General features: G+C 39.9%; 1 long non-coding RNA gene across 4 annotated transcripts; it reads right to left on the bottom strand.

The window, feature by feature from the left end:
* Positions 1 to 2,939: 2,939 nt before the first annotated feature.
* LOC127322838 (uncharacterized) lies at positions 2,940 to 14,683 on the bottom strand. Of its 4 annotated transcripts, XR_011751607.1 has the most exons (7): positions 14,016 to 14,683; positions 13,830 to 13,926; positions 13,587 to 13,741; positions 12,628 to 12,703; positions 12,348 to 12,460; positions 4,441 to 4,553; positions 2,940 to 3,034 (listed from the first exon to the last, which is right to left on the bottom strand). It is a non-coding gene; the product is annotated as an uncharacterized lncRNA (long non-coding RNA). The 4 variants fall into 4 exon arrangements; XR_007865131.2 differs by lacking the exons at positions 12,348 to 12,460; positions 12,628 to 12,703; positions 13,587 to 13,741; positions 13,830 to 13,926; positions 14,016 to 14,683 and adding exons at positions 4,721 to 4,796; positions 5,680 to 5,834; positions 5,922 to 6,018; positions 6,108 to 6,788; XR_007865129.2 differs by lacking the exons at positions 2,940 to 3,034; positions 4,441 to 4,553 and adding an exon at positions 10,632 to 10,941 and having other exon boundaries at positions 14,016 to 14,678.
* Positions 14,684 to 15,634: the final 951 nt, after the last annotated feature.

The raw sequence follows: 15,634 nt of genomic DNA on the forward strand, positions 1-15,634 counted from the left end.
CTAGTGGTGTCATGTGAACGTCGACTACATGACACTTCACCATTTATGGGCCTAGGGGAATGCATCTTGTATTCGTTTGCTAATTGCGGGGTTGCCGGAGTGACAGAAACCTAAACCCCCGTTGGTATATCGATGCAGGAGGGATCGCAGGATCTCAGAGTTTAAGGCTGTGGTTAGATTTATTCTTAATTACTTTCTTGTAGTTGCGGATGCTTGCAAGGGGTATAATCACAAGTATGTATTAGTCCTAGGAAGGGCGGTGCATTAGCATAGGTTCACCCACACAACACTTATCATAACAATGAAGATTATTTAGCCGTATGTAGCGAAAGCACTAGACTAAAATCCCGTGTGTCCTCGAGAACGTTTGGTCATTATAAGTAAACAAACCGGCTTGTCCTTTGTGCTAAAAAGGATTGGGCCACTCGCTGCAATTATTTCTCTCGCACTTTACTTACTCGTACTTTATTCAACTGTTACATCAAAACCCCCTGAATACTTGTCTGTGAGCATTTACAGTGAATCCTTCATCGAAACTGCTTGTCAACACCTTCTGCTCCTCGTTGGGATCGACATTCTTACTTATCGAAGATACTACGATACACCCCCTATACTTGTGGGTCATCAAGACTATTTTCTGGCGCCGTTGCCGGGGAGTGAAGCGCTATTGGTAAGTGGAATTGGTAAGGAAAACCTTTACTGTTGTGCTGATTTTATTTCTGCCTGCTGCTATAAGTCATTATGGAGAGATCTTCTCTTCAATTTTTATTTGGGAAATCTACTACTACTGCAACGGTAGTGGATGAGGCGCCAGGTGAGGAAGTGATACCATATAAAATACCTATGAAAATTATTGAACGTGTTATGGATAACCGCTATGAAGGGGATGGAACTGTCCATCCCGGTGATCATTTACTGTTTTTGCATGAATTATGCGGGTTATTCAAATGTGCAGGTATTGCTATGGATGAAGTGAGGAAGAAACTATTCTCTTTATCGCTGTCTGGTAAGGCGGCGCATTGGTATAAATTACTGGATAATGGGGATTCTCTTGAATGGAATGATATTGTGCCCCGGTTTTATTCTAAGTTCTATCCTCCAAGTGAAATTCATAAGGATCGGAATCGCATATATAATTTTTGGCCTCATGATGGAGAGAGTATTGCCCAAGCTTGGGGAGATTGAAGTCTTTAATGCTCAAATGCCCCATTCATGAGCTTCCTGGTAATGTTATTATTGATAATTTCTATGCAAGACTTTCTTTTCAAGACAAGACCTTGCTGGATACTTCTTGTTCTGGATCATTTACACGCAACAAAGAAGAGTTTAAAAGGGACCTTCTTGATCGGATCCAAGAAAATACTGAAGGTTGGGAGAACGACAAGGATAGAGAATCAGGTATAATTTATGATTATAAATGCATTGAAGCTTTTATGGATACTGATAAATTTCGTAATATGAGTGCTATATATGGTCTTGATTCTCAAGTTGCTGCAAATCTTTATAAAGCTTTTGCCTCTCATTATGAATTGCCAAAGAAGAATTTTGATAAGTATCATGAACCTTATAAAGATAAAATTGATTCATCTATTAATAAATGCGTTGTAGTTGAAACTGCTGATCATGTTATTCCTGAAGTTTATATTGAAAAAACTCCTTTCCCTGCTAAAATGAAGGAGTACTCTGTTATAAATAGTGCGGTTCATAAAAGTGAAAAGAAACCTGTAGAACCTGAAGAACAAATAAAAGTTGAACCTGCTGTTGCAATAATTAAAGATCTTGTGACTGAAAATGTGGAGGATGGTCATATTATTTTCTGTGAAGATGCTTCTAATATTGTTTCACATCCTAATAAACCCAAACAAGCTAGTGTTCCTATGCTATCTGTTAGAATTGGTGATCATTGCTATTATGGATTATGTGATATTGGTGCAAGTGTTAGTGCTATTCCTTATGAGCTTTACACGGAGATTATGCATGAAATTGATTCTTGTGAACTTGAAGATATTGATGTGGTTATTCAGCTGGCTAATAGAGAAACTATTTCTCCGATTGGTATTGTTCGAGATGTGGAAGTTTTATGCGGTAAGATTAAATATCCTGCTGACTTTTTGGTACTTGGTTCTGCTGCTAGCGATTATTGTCCTATTATCTTTGGTAGACCTTTTCTAAATACTTGTGGAGCTATTACAGATTGCAAGAAAGAGAAAATTTTGACTAAATTTGCTGGTGAATCTTATGAGTTTAACTTCTCTAAATTTACTAAAACTCCTTATAAAGCTGATTTGCCTAGTAATGATTTTAAAATGGAGCAGTGTGCATCTATTGTTCTTGTTCCTAACAATCCTTTGCAGCAACATTTGGAGGATAGCGAGAGTGAAGTTTTTAGGAAAGAAAGAGATGAGCTCGAGGAAATTTTTCTTCGCCAACCTATTCTCAAGCATGATTTACCGGTTGAAGATTTGGGTACAACACCGCCACCAAAGGAAGATCCTGTTTTTGATTTAAAGCCTTTACCTGATAATCTTAAATATGCTCATATTGATGATAAGAAAATATATCCTGTTATTATTAGTTCTAAGCTTTCAGAAATTGAGGAAGAAAGGTTATTGGAAATATTGAAGAAGCACCGAGGAGCTATTGGTTACACTCTTGATGATTTGAAAGGGATTTCTCCTTCTATTTGCCAACATGCTATTAATATGTGTGGGGAACCCGGACTAGCTGTCCGAAATTCCCTGTTATGTATACAGTTCACGATCCCATGATCAGTGCGCCGTGAACACATAACCGAACTGATATCAAATTACACCATCCAATTACAAAGCGGAATAAGAAAATTACAACATGGTCACATGACCGATAATTACATAATAGCCTCGAAGGGCCTAACTAAACATCAGAGTAGCATCATCACTTCAGCAGCAGCACTCCAAGTCATCTGCCATAACCCTACAGGCAACTGACTGGGAAGACGTTCCTAGCTCGCATAGACGTCGCCAACTCCTTCTTCATCTGTTGAACTCCTTCAAGTCTGGCCAAGTAAATAGCCAGGGACAAAGCCGTGAGTACATTTGGAATTGTACTCGCAAACCATTTACAAAGTAACATATCAAGGAGAACAAGGTACCGAGGACTAACTAGGAGATCAAGAGGGAATGACCACTTATATAACAAGAATATGTTATGTAGAAGAGAAGAAGTGTTTTAGTGGAGTTAGCATCTTAACTTCATGGGTGAAGGAGATGAGAGAACATATCTAAGACCTCACTACTAGACTTAATTTAGGAAGATCTTTCACGACATAAACGCTTAGGAAGGGTAGACCCAATTTTTATCAATTCCTTTCCGACCACCTCATTGTGGTCATCAACCATTTTACCAGTACACCAAGTACTCCAACACAAAACCCGTTTCTTTCCTTTGTCAAACATTTTCACAAACAAAACACATCAGGCTAAGCAACAGCCAATCCAACCGTCCATGACCGCGGACGCGGCTATTCGAATAGATTTAACTCTGCAGAGTTTGCACACTTTCCCCACAAGATCCGCGAGTTTATCATGTGGGCATCATCCCCGCATATCAACTATGCCATGACAAAAACTCGGACATAGCCTTTCGCCTATTCGACTTAGCACGGGATCCTACCCTATGGAGTATGTACCTCCCCGGCACCGTGGCAGCTCACCTCACTTTGAGCGTGGCTCCACCGCCAAGCCAGGAGACCCATAGTGTCTTCCGGACGGGTCAGCCCCGAAGGCCTCCCGTTATACTATTGTCTCCACCAACGACAATCCGGATTCAGGGGTAACCTTACCCTTATATAGTTGTGCGGTGTCCCATGTTAAGAAGAACAAACTACGAGCTAAGCCCCGTCCCACCCCAAGGTAATGTGGTTGCGCGGGTTAATTGTCACGGGTGAATACTCAAAGTTTTCATAAAACCCAACCTTTTTCACATCCTCATCATTTTTACCAAATCCTTTCCTTTCATAAATCCTCACTTGGGGAAAACATCATGCCCAAGGTTTTATCAAAAACTTTTACAACAAGGTAAAACCTTGAGGGTTTTCCCAACCTAAAGTTTATGTGTGAACTAAGGAGTATAATAGCCCAAAAGTTGCCATTATACCAAGAAGGGTGACAAAGACATCCCTACTCACATTGAGCATAAATGTAGATAATCAAAAGTGGAGCAATTTTAATGAGGTTAACCCATATCTTTACTAGAATTAGAGGTGTCAAAAGGCGATGAACGTAATTCGCATACTTAGAGTAGGTATGCAAAGTAACAAGGAGAACCTTACATACTTGGTGGCAAGTATGTAAAGAAACAAAGTAATCGAAAACCCAAGGAACACAAGGAGCCAAGAGACCAAAGGATGGCAAGATCTCAATCAAGAACATAGAGAACGATGGATCAAAGTAAATGGCTTGCCTTGGCTTATTTGTCCCTGTACTTCTTCAACTCTATCAATATAAGAATCCCAACAATATAAATAAAATCCTTGTCCAATTCCACTTCTTCTTCTTCTCCGGAATTGCTCGCGTCTATCGCCGGAAAATATAAAAGGAACACAATCAATCACATTGCACCAACAAAACAAACATACAACAACCATAACTAACCATGCAGCCAAGGTATAACATACTAAGGACTTATAGATACCACACGACAACTTTAAGAGTTTTAAATTTAGAAAACCCCATTTATTTACCTAGTAAAGGTACGAGAGTATCATAACTTAGCAATTGCCTCTCTCGGTTATCACCATGGTATAAACCAAACATCCCCTGGTACATAACATCATAAAGAGGACAAGAGCATTAGTTTGACATCAAATACATTCACAAATCATTTTCAAACATTTTTGGAAAAGTAGAAAACAGTTTTCCTAACTTAGTTGGCTCACACAACACAACACCCAAAATAGGAAACAACCATATTCCACATCATTTGAAAACTTAAGCAAGACAATAGGGCTAATATTAAGTTGCAGAGGTTTTGTTTTGCAAGCATAAAACAAAGGTTGTCCATTTCTAATAAAAAGAGTTGGTCAAGGGTTTTAAATAAACCAACAAGTTTTGGTCCAACAATGCATGTCACACATATACCTTACTAACAGTAACGAATATGCATGAACAGAGACTAATAATATTTTTCCTAGATGGCCAGTACTAATACAAGACTAACCCAGTTGGAATCACCCAAAAATATTAAACCTACAATTTTAGGAATTTCTTTGAATCTGACTGTACAGAAAACAAGATCTGTAAGCCATAAATCGTAGAAAAATCCTAAAAATATGAGACCACTGGCATTTGAAAGATATTTAAACATAGATGCACACACAATTGGATTTGGGTTCAAATTATTTCTGAAACTCTCACAAATAGATTGACAAGATTACTGCATGTCTATACCATTTGCTTTACCTCTGGAGTTACAGAACAGATAAATGTTTGAAACTTGTTTGAGAAGATTAAGAAAACATTCAGTAGTCCTACAGAACTGGAATCACTCAATTTGGTTCAAATATGGATTTTTGGTGATTTAAAAGCTAACAGCCATGTCTGTAGAACACACAGAACAAGTTTAATTCACCACAAATCGTACATCAATCACAAAAATATGAGGTCAGCTGCATCGGAAAGGTATTGAAAAGCTGGTTCTTACCCAATTTGTTTCATTCAAAAATTCGTTCCCAAGCTCCTGGTTTAATTCGACAAAGTCATATCTGACCAGATCTTGATCTGTGAACCATTTCAGTTTCAGGAGGTCAATCGAAGTGAAACCACCGCCAAAATGAAGGTATTGAAGAGGGCTTTCACCTACAGTTGAGTTTGCTCAAAAAGGTTTCGTAAAACGGAACAAATCTAACAAACAGTGAATCTGCATGTTTACAGAACTTTATTTACCGCGGACAATCCGTAACGAATTTGAGGATGAGACCAATGCCAAGTTGTAGGTCTTTTCCGTATCTATCTGTGGAACTTTGAATCACTCGATTTGGATCTGCGCACGAGATTTGGTGGATTTTACAAGTTCGTACCAGAATCTGAAACAGCAAGATAGCAGAAATTACTGCAAGGATTTGGACGAACTTTGCTCAAGAACTTCAGATCTGAGGATAGCTCAAGCTTCTCCATGCTTGGACCAACATGCACCTGCATCAAGATCCAATCTTAGCAATGGAGGAAGGGGAAGAGGAGAGAAAACCATCTAGGGTTGGGGAGAAGAAGGAGAGGGAGGCTCTCATGGTGAGGAGGAGCTTGAGGGAGGAGGGAGCTTCATCTTGGAGTTCTTTCCCATGGCCATGGCCGGCCATGGGAGCTAGGTGGAGCTGAATTTTCGTGGGGGAGAGTAGGAGAAGAGTGTGAGGGAGTAGATAAGGTGGAGGAGTGAGTGGAGAGAAGAAAAATGAGAGCAAGAGGAGTGGAGGTGGCCGGCCAAGGGCCATTTATAGAGGGAGAGGGGGTTGGCTGCCTCCTTTTTGATTGGCTAGGATGGGTGGCTGCCCATTTAATTGTTGGGGTAGTTGAGAGGCAAGTCTTGCAAGAGAAGAAAGTGAGGAGGAAAGTGGCTGGCCGAAATTGCCATGCCAACATAATTGGCCGGCTCCATTCTTGCCAAATACAAGTGAACAATGTGAGGGAGAGGCACAACATCCATGTGAATAGATATGTGCATGATATTGAGGAGAAAATGTCAAAGAGTGACTTTGATGATGATAAAAATAGGAGTAGATACATATAGATAAAAAAGGAGTATGAAGGTGACATGTGCCATGAGAATAATCTCCACCACTTTGGTTGAGACCAACTTATGATGAAGATAGTTCCCAAGGTATATTTGATGATTAGTAGCTTTTATAAGAATTCAATTTTGGAAAGATTGGGATTGACCACATGCAACAATGCGTGAGCAGGTCAAGGTATATGGGATGGTGATGGGGGTTTAGACAATTATAGAGCAAGACTAAGAGACATGGTGAGTGAAGTAACCATGTACTCACAAGGATGAATATGGTGGCAGAAATCACCAATTCATGAGGTCAGGGTGATGATGGAAAAGAATAGAGGATTGAGATGGGTATGATGAGATATAACTTGTTCTTCAAATAAGAGGTAAATTGGGAGTGATTTTGAAAATATCAAATGATCATCCATTTGATCAAAAATTGGAGGATGGAGGGGATACAATGTGGTGGATCAGAGATGTGCATAAGATGTGCAAGAGTTGCCATTTGAAAAAGAGTTTAATTGAAAGGTATGGGACACACCTCAATTGTCTAGAGACAATTGGGAAAGAACCCAAGTGGAAATGGAATTTGAAAAGGTTGAGAAGAACTAGTTGGAACATAGGAGTTCAAAATATTCTACTTGCTTTCTCAAGTTAGGTAGAGTTTTTCTCTAAGGTAAAAAAATCAAGAGGGAAACAAGAAATGGTATAGGTACCATAAACAAGCTTTTTGTTAAAACAAAGCAAAAATAGAGATAATGTTTTATAAATCAATACTTGGTAGAAATGGGATGAAAAACAAAACCCATTTCAGTTCCTTGTTTTCTTTGAAGAGAAATCTTGGAAAGTTTTAATAAAACTAGAAGTAGTTTTGTGATCAAAACTAGAGAAGGAAAACTGTAGGATTTTTGAGGAGGGAAACTAATTTAGGGAGGAGTGTTCTCAAGGGTAGATGGTGGCTACAAAATGTATCCATCATTCCCACTCTTGGTTTTGTGAAGATTAATCTTGAATAAAAAAAAGAGGTAAAAGTGAAGGAAGTGATCTAGAGTTGAATCATTGGATAGGGTATAAGATCAAGTTGAATATATGTGATGCAAGGGTAGAATGAGACATGCAGGATGTGGAAATTGTAGAGGGAGATGCACAGATGAGATCCATGCATTGAGATCACCAAGTTGTGAATTAAGGATGATTGAGCTATCTTGTACCACAAAGAGAAAAATCAAGATGGCACACCCATGTTGTCATCAGGAGAGAGGTTTGATGTAGTAAGAAGGAAAACAATTCTTCCTAAGCCACACATGTGTTTTATTTGGTGAGTTGCTTGTTTAACCACTAGGGGTGTCGTTCTATGAGGTAGCTCAAGACAAAATTCAACAAGCAAATCAAGACAATTCATCTACCAACAGATCAAGGCAATTCATCATAGCAAACAGATCAAGGCAATTCACCTTAATTAGTCTATAGAAAAAGTTTTTGTTCCCCCTGATTTTTGAAATAAGGACAACTAATCAAGGTTGAAAAAGTTGGGGTGTTACAGATCTTCCACCCTTAAAATAATCTCGTCCCGAGATTACTGGGTGTAGAACTAGAGGGGTTATAAAGTTTAACCAAAGTTAGACTCCATTCTTCTGTAGACGTGCCGTTGTAGAGAAAGTCGTTTGCTTCATCTTCTAGGAGACATGTTGGATTTCGGCCGATGGCGAGCTTCATGAAGAGGTTGACTACTCCATGCAGGTGTTGGATCTGTAGCTTCTTCACGATCCTGGTGGAGGTTCAAGACTGGGGGAGGGTTAGTGCACCCAACGGTGCTTGAGCAGGGTTGAAAACCTTTTTAGAGTTAGCTTGATTTTAGTGGAAGACGAAGTCTTCCACCCTTAAGATTTTTCATCGGGTTCTCGGAAAAACTCAGAGCTTCTGCCTTGTAGTTCTGTCTGGGGCTTCGGAAGAAGTCATCGGTCTTCCTTGTTCAGCTGAAGAATCTTCGGGGGCGACGTGCAGACCACCACTTCAAGAGGCACTCACAGTGTTAACTGAACCATATGGGACGCGCGGCGAGTTAGAAAGTTGAAGAAACGCCTGGTTGGTACCCATATGAAGCAGCAACAGGGGTCGTCGAAGACAATCTTCAGCTTGAGGGTCAGTGCTGATTTCAGTAGCAACTAAGAAGTTAGCGGGTAAACTACGCCTAAAGTCTTGAGTCTTGGAGTATCTTCAGAAGCTTCATTTGATGAGGACCAGATGAACCATGTGGTGTAGCTCGGCTTTGACGCTATTGTTCTCTCAACTTGTTAGACGGTGTGTTCGAGGGTAGTTTCAAAAAGATATCCTCGCGGTTAGCGCGAGTATACTCCAAGGTTAGACCAAGTTAGCATGTCTTCTCGTAGAGGTGCAGTCACTCTTGAAGGTAGGGCTTCTTCTTTCTTGGCGTAGTGGAGATGCTCCAGCTAATCTTGAAGGAAGTCAGCGTAGATAGGGGTCGGGTTAGTTTTCTTGACGGTTGAAAAACAACTTCCAACGGGTTTAGAGTTAGAGTCTTTCGTTAGTCTACCCAATTTAACTAATAGTTAGCAATACATCGGCGAGGCAAACTTTAATCCTATCATTGCATGTGACACCCATACAACCATAACCAGAGACACAATACCACTAACAGAGGCTACTGGTATTTTTCCTAGATGCACAGTAACAAAACAAGATCAACACAATTGGAATCATTCAAAAATATCTATTTTTCAATTTTTTTTTGAGACTCAAAATACTAACCAGAAACAGTGATCAAGTTTTATTTATTAAAAATCGCACAAAAATCCTAAAAATACAAGGTCAGTGGCGTCTGAAAGATAATTTCATACTGGTTCTAGTGCAATTGGAATCACATCAATCAGAGCTACCAAACTATTTTTATTAGCAAAACAGTACACTGGCAGATTTCCATTTTTAATTTCTGTTTCACAAATTTCAAACAATTAAAAAGGGCGGAAACGTCTAAATAGCAAGACATACATGCACACAGCAAACAGATACAAACATTCAAGGCAGCACACTAGGGAACCACAAGCAATCATCACACTGTACATGGTACTCTAAGTACCCAGAAATTCCTAATGCGCGGGGTAGCTCAATCAAAGCGATTGAGTTTGTCCTATCCATCCTATAGGTTTGGGGCTGGTCGCATATGTTGACGTCTTCATAACATTAGCATCAGCTTCAACTTGGATCCTTGTAGCAGTTGGTGGTGAAGGGGCCGGGTGTTGAGTCGTTGATGTTGAGGCGGAGGAGAAAGCTGCGTAGAACTTCTAGTCTCGACATCCCGGAAACATGAGGTCTTCGAAGAGGTAGCTGTTGAGGTGCTTCTGAAGTAGAGATCTTCTCGTGGCTGGCCTAAAAATAACTAGTCAAGAAATTGAGAACTTGATCCTTGACGACTGCGAAAGTGCGAGTCCAAAGAGGAACAAGGTCAGCTCTCTGACAGACTTTGGTGACAACCAAAGACATGATCCTTTATCCCTTTATGTGCACGACTAAGTCAGCATCCAATCTTCAATAGCTGTCGTTGGAGATACACGACTCTTCCCGAGGGATTGATCCATCTTTGAGTTTGAGTCTCCGGTCTGAGTTGGGGACATCGTCTAACATGTGGGTTTGAAGTGGATGAGACAATAGAGTAAGAATTTTCAAACATTTTAATAAAGCGGAGAGATAAGAATTTAGAAGCTTTGAAGAAATAAGAGGAGTAGAAGCTATGCTTCCTACTAAAGAAATAATTTGTTTCGTAAATAGTTTTTCCCCATTACTTGTCTCCTAACTAACGTCCATGCTAACTAAGGTCTCCTATAGTCAGGATAGCTCTGATACCAGCTCTGTGGGGAACCCGGACTAGCTGTCCGAAATTCCCTGTTATGTATACAGTTCACGATCCCATGATCAGTGCGCCGTGAACACATAACCGAACTGATATCAAATTACACCATCCAATTACAAAGCGGAATAAGAAAATTACAACATGGTCACATGACCGATAATTACATAATAGCCTCGAAGGGCCTAACTAAACATCAGAGTAGCATCATCACTTCAGCAGCGCAGTACCCAAGTCATCTGCCATAACCCTACAGGCAACTGACTGGGAAGACGTTCCTAGCTCGCATAGACGTCGCCAACTCCTTCTTCATCTGTTGAACTCCTTCAAGTCTGGCCAAGTAAATAGCCAGGGACAAAGCCGTGAGTACATTTGGAATTGTACTCGCAAACCATTTACAAAGTAACATATCAAGGAGAACAAGGTACCGAGGACTAACTAGGAGATCAAGAGGGAATGACCACTTATATAACAAGAATATGTTATGTAGAAGAGAAGAAGTGTTTTAGTGGAGTTAGCATCTTAACTTCATGGGTGAAGGAGATGAGAGAACATATCTAAGACCTCACTACTAGACTTAATTTAGGAAGATCTTTCACGACATAAACGCTTAGGAAGGGTAGACCCAATTTTTATCAATTCCTTTCCGACCACCTCATTGTGGTCATCAACCATTTTACCAGTACACCAAGTACTCCAACACAAAACCCGTTTCTTTCCTTTGTCAAACATTTTCACAAACAAAACACATCAGGCTAAGCAACAGCCAATCCAACCGTCCATGACCGCGGACGCGGCTATTCGAATAGATTTAACTCTGCAGAGTTTGCACACTTTCCCCACAAGATCCGCGAGTTTATCATGTGGGCATCATCCCCGCATATCAACTATGCCATGACAAAAACTCGGACATAGCCTTTCGCCTATTCGACTTAGCACGGGATCCTACCCTATGGAGTATGTACCTCCCCGGCACCGTGGCAGCTCACCTCACTTTGAGCGTGGCTCCACCGCCAAGCCAGGAGACCCATAGTGTCTTCCGGACGGGTCAGCCCCGAAGGCCTCCCGTTATACTATTGTCTCCACCAACGACAATCCGGATTCAGGGGTAACCTTACCCTTATATAGTTGTGCGGTGTCCCATGTTAAGAAGAACAAACTACGAGCTAAGCCCCGTCCCACCCCAAGGTAATGTGGTTGCGCGGGTTAATTGTCACGGGTGAATACTCAAAGTTTTCATAAAACCCAACCTTTTTCACATCCTCATCATTTTTACCAAATCCTTTCCTTTCATAAATCCTCACTTGGGGAAAACATCATGCCCAAGGTTTTATCAAAAACTTTTACAACAAGGTAAAACCTTGAGGGTTTTCCCAACCTAAAGTTTATGTGTGAACTAAGGAGTATAATAGCCCAAAAGTTGCCATTATACCAAGAAGGGTGACAAAGACATCCCTACTCACATTGAGCATAAATGTAGATAATCAAAAGTGGAGCAATTTTAATGAGGTTAACCCATATCTTTACTAGAATTAGAGGTGTCAAAAGGCGATGAACGTAATTCGCATACTTAGAGTAGGTATGCAAAGTAACAAGGAGAACCTTACATACTTGGTGGCAAGTATGTAAAGAAACAAAGTAATCGAAAACCCAAGGAACACAAGGAGCCAAGAGACCAAAGGATGGCAAGATCTCAATCAAGAACATAGAGAACGATGGATCAAAGTAAATGGCTTGCCTTGGCTTATTTGTCCCTGTACTTCTTCAACTCTATCAATATAAGAATCCCAACAATATAAATAAAATCCTTGTCCAATTCCACTTCTTCTTCTTCTCCGGAATTGCTCGCGTCTATCGCCGGAAAATATAAAAGGAACACAATCAATCACATTGCACCAACAAAACAAACATACAACAACCATAACTAACCATGCAGCCAAGGTATAACATACTAAGGACTTATAGATACCACACGACAACTTTAAGAGTTTTAAATTTAGAAAACCCCATTTATTTACCTAGTAAAGGTACGAGAGTATCATAACTTAGCAATTGCCTCTCTCGGTTATCACCATGGTATAAACCAAACATCCCCTGGTACATAACATCATAAAGAGGACAAGAGCATTAGTTTGACATCAAATACATTCACAAATCATTTTCAAACATTTTTGGAAAAGTAGAAAACAGTTTTCCTAACTTAGTTGGCTCACACAACACAACACCCAAAATAGGAAACAACCATATTCCACATCATTTGAAAACTTAAGCAAGACAATAGGGCTAATATTAAGTTGCAGAGGTTTTGTTTTGCAAGCATAAAACAAAGGTTGTCCATTTCTAATAAAAAGAGTTGGTCAAGGGTTTTAAATAAACCAACAAGTTTTGGTCCAACAATGCATGTCACACATATACCTTACTAACAGTAACGAATATGCATGAACAGAGACTAATAATATTTTTCCTAGATGGCCAGTACTAATACAAGACTAACCCAGTTGGAATCACCCAAAAATATTAAACCTACAATTTTAGGAATTTCTTTGAATCTGACTGTACAGAAAACAAGATCTGTAAGCCATAAATCGTAGAAAAATCCTAAAAATATGAGACCACTGGCATTTGAAAGATATTTAAACATAGATGCACACACAATTGGATTTGGGTTCAAATTATTTCTGAAACTCTCACAAATAGATTGACAAGATTACTGCATGTCTATACCATTTGCTTTACCTCTGGAGTTACAGAACAGATAAATGTTTGAAACTTGTTTGAGAAGATTAAGAAAACATTCAGTAGTCCTACAGAACTGGAATCACTCAATTTGGTTCAAATATGGATTTTTGGTGATTTAAAAGCTAACAGCCATGTCTGTAGAACACACAGAACAAGTTTAATTCACCACAAATCGTACATCAATCACAAAAATATGAGGTCAGCTGCATCGGAAAGGTATTGAAAAGCTGGTTCTTACCCAATTTGTTTCATTCAAAAATTCGTTCCCAAGCTCCTGGTTTAATTCGACAAAGTCATATCTGACCAGATCTTGATCTGTGAACCATTTCAGTTTCAGGAGGTCAATCGAAGTGAAACCACCGCCAAAATGAAGGTATTGAAGAGGGCTTTCACCTACAGTTGAGTTTGCTCAAAAAGGTTTCTGTAAAACGGAACAAATCTAACAAACAGTGAATCTGCATGTTTACAGAACTTTATTTACCGCGGACAATCCGTAACGAATTTGAGGATGAGACCAATGCCAAGTTGTAGGTCTTTTCCGTATCTATCTGTGGAACTTTGAATCACTCGATTTGGATCTGCGCACGAGATTTGGTGGATTTTACAAGTTCGTACCAGAATCTGAAACAGCAAGATAGCAGAAATTACTGCAAGGATTTGGACGAACTTTGCTCAAGAACTTCAGATCTGAGGATAGCTCAAGCTTCTCCATGCTTGGACCAACATGCACCTGCATCAAGATCCAATCTTAGCAATGGAGGAAGGGGAAGAGGAGAGAAAACCATCTAGGGTTGGGGAGAAGAAGGAGAGGGAGGCTCTCATGGTGAGGAGGAGCTTGAGGGAGGAGGGAGCTTCATCTTGGAGTTCTTTCCATGGCCATGGCCGGCCATGGGAGCTAGGTGGAGCTGAATTTTCGTGGGGGAGAGTAGGAGAAGAGTGTGAGGGAGTAGATAAGGTGGAGGAGTGAGTGGAGAGAAGAAAAATGAGAGCAAGAGGAGTGGAGGTGGCCGGCCAAGGGCCATTTATAGAGGGAGAGGGGGTTGGCTGCCTCCTTTTTGATTGGCTAGGATGGGTGGCTGCCCATTTAATTGTTGGGGTAGTTGAGAGGCAAGTCTTGCAAGAGAAGAAAGTGAGGAGGAAAGTGGCTGGCCGAAATTGCCATGCCAACATAATTGGCCGGCTCCATTCTTGCCAAATACAAGTGAACAATGTGAGGGAGAGGCACAACATCCATGTGAATAGATATGTGCATGATATTGAGGAGAAAATGTCAAAGAGTGACTTTGATGATGATAAAAATAGGAGTAGATACATATAGATAAAAAAGGAGTATGAAGGTGACATGTGCCATGAGAATAATCTCCACCACTTTGGTTGAGACCAACTTATGATGAAGATAGTTCCCAAGGTATATTTGATGATTAGTAGCTTTTATAAGAATTCAATTTTGGAAAGATTGGGATTGACCACATGCAACAATGCGTGAGCAGGTCAAGGTATATGGGATGGTGATGGGGGTTTAGACAATTATAGGGCAAGACTAAGAGACATAGTGAGTGAAGTAACCATGTACTCACAAGGATGAATATGGTGGCAGAAATCACCAATTCATGAGGTCAGGGTGATGATGGAAAAGAATAGAGGATTGAGATGGGTATGATGAGATATAACTTGTTCTTCAAATAAGAGGTAAATTGGGAGTGATTTTGAAAATATCAAATGATCATCCATTTGATCAAAAATTGGAGGATGGAGGGGATACAATGTGGTGGATCAGAGATGTGCATAAGATGTGCAAGAGTTGCCATTTGAAAAAGAGTTTAATTGAAAGGTATGGGACACACCTCAATTGTCTAGAGACAATTGGGAAAGAACCCAAGTGGAAATGGAATTTGAAAAGGTTGAGAAAAAACTAGTTGGAACATAGGAGTTCAAAATATTCTACTTGCTTTCTCAAGTTAGGTAGAGTTTTTCTCTAAGGTAAAAAAAATCAAGAGGGAAACAAGAAATGGTATAGGTACCATAAACAAGCTTTTTGTTAAAACAAAGCAAAATAGAGATAATGTTTTATAAATCAATACTTGGTAGAAATGGGATGAAAAACAAAACCCATTTCAGTTCCTTGTTTTCTTTGAAGAGAAATCTTGGAAAGTTTTAATAAAACTAGAAGTAGTTTTGTGATCAAAACTAGAGAAGGAAAACTGTAGGATTTCTGAGGAGGGAAACTAATTTAGGGAGGAGTGTTCTCAAGGGTAGATGGTGGCTACAAAATGTATCCATCATTCC

Source organism: Lolium perenne, chromosome 2 (genome assembly GCF_019359855.2).
Source record: "Lolium perenne isolate Kyuss_39 chromosome 2, Kyuss_2.0, whole genome shotgun sequence".
NCBI classification, from domain to species: domain Eukaryota; kingdom Viridiplantae; phylum Streptophyta; class Magnoliopsida; order Poales; family Poaceae; genus Lolium; species Lolium perenne.